This window comes from Cyprinodon variegatus, unplaced genomic scaffold (assembly GCF_000732505.1).
Source record: "Cyprinodon variegatus isolate N-32 unplaced genomic scaffold, C_variegatus-1.0 Scaffold592, whole genome shotgun sequence".
Classification (NCBI taxonomy): domain Eukaryota; kingdom Metazoa; phylum Chordata; class Actinopteri; order Cyprinodontiformes; family Cyprinodontidae; genus Cyprinodon; species Cyprinodon variegatus.
Genome location: NW_015151045.1, coordinates 523,699 through 524,643, shown reverse-complemented (window position 1 = coordinate 524,643; position 945 = coordinate 523,699).

Sequence of the window (945 nt, the reverse complement as noted above, 5' to 3'; positions counted from 1 at the left end):
ATATCCTGGATCTAAATGCTGCAGCATCCTGAGCAGCGCAGCTCATCCACAGATCTGACCTGCCTCTCCTACAGGCCACACCTGCTGCCTATCTACACTAATGAGCCTAACAAGCTGTCAAACAGGAGTAAAGGGGGGAACAGGGCAGTGATGCATTCATGGGCCCAAAACGGGTGGGAATTTCCAGCTATGTTATGTAAACACTGTTTTCAGCTAATAAACCAGCAGGTTGCATTCATGTAATCTGAAAATAAATTCACTAGTTCTTCACGTGCTGTAAAAATCAATAAAAATGATGTTATTCATGTTAAACTAAAAATAAATAAATCTGCTATCCTGTCACTGAGTTGTAGATTCATCTCCCTATAAATATTTAATTCCAATAATTATTTAATAAGATCCTAATCTAAAGGGCGTGCGATGTTTTTATAGACTAATGTGATTTTTTTTTATTGTTTTATGCAAAAAACTACGACAAAAACGGACTAAAAGGGAAAATAAAACAGCATAATTGGCTCTAAGGAGACTATAGAACTCCCTGCTTCATGTCACAGCAGAAAACCCAGCTGCGGATCCAGCCGCTAAACCAGCTGCGGATCCAGCTGCTAATCCAGCTGCTAATCCAGCTGCGGATCCAGCTGCGGATCCAGCTGCTAATCCAGCTGCTAATCCAGCTGCTTCTTCAGCGTTTTTAGAAAAGCTCTACAGAAACAAGCAGTTCTTCTGCATCTGCTGACCATCAGCCCTCTAATGGACACATTCTGCTCAGACTAACAAACATGGAGGATGAGAATAACGGTCCTGCTCATTTCCGCCCCTCAACCTTAAAGAGGAGTTAGAGCTGCAGATAAATCTGCTCCTCCTGCAGGAAATCAAGTTCTACCTGCTGCTAGAAACTATTTAAACCTTAAAAACTGGTTACTTTACCTTCAGACGGAGATTTGA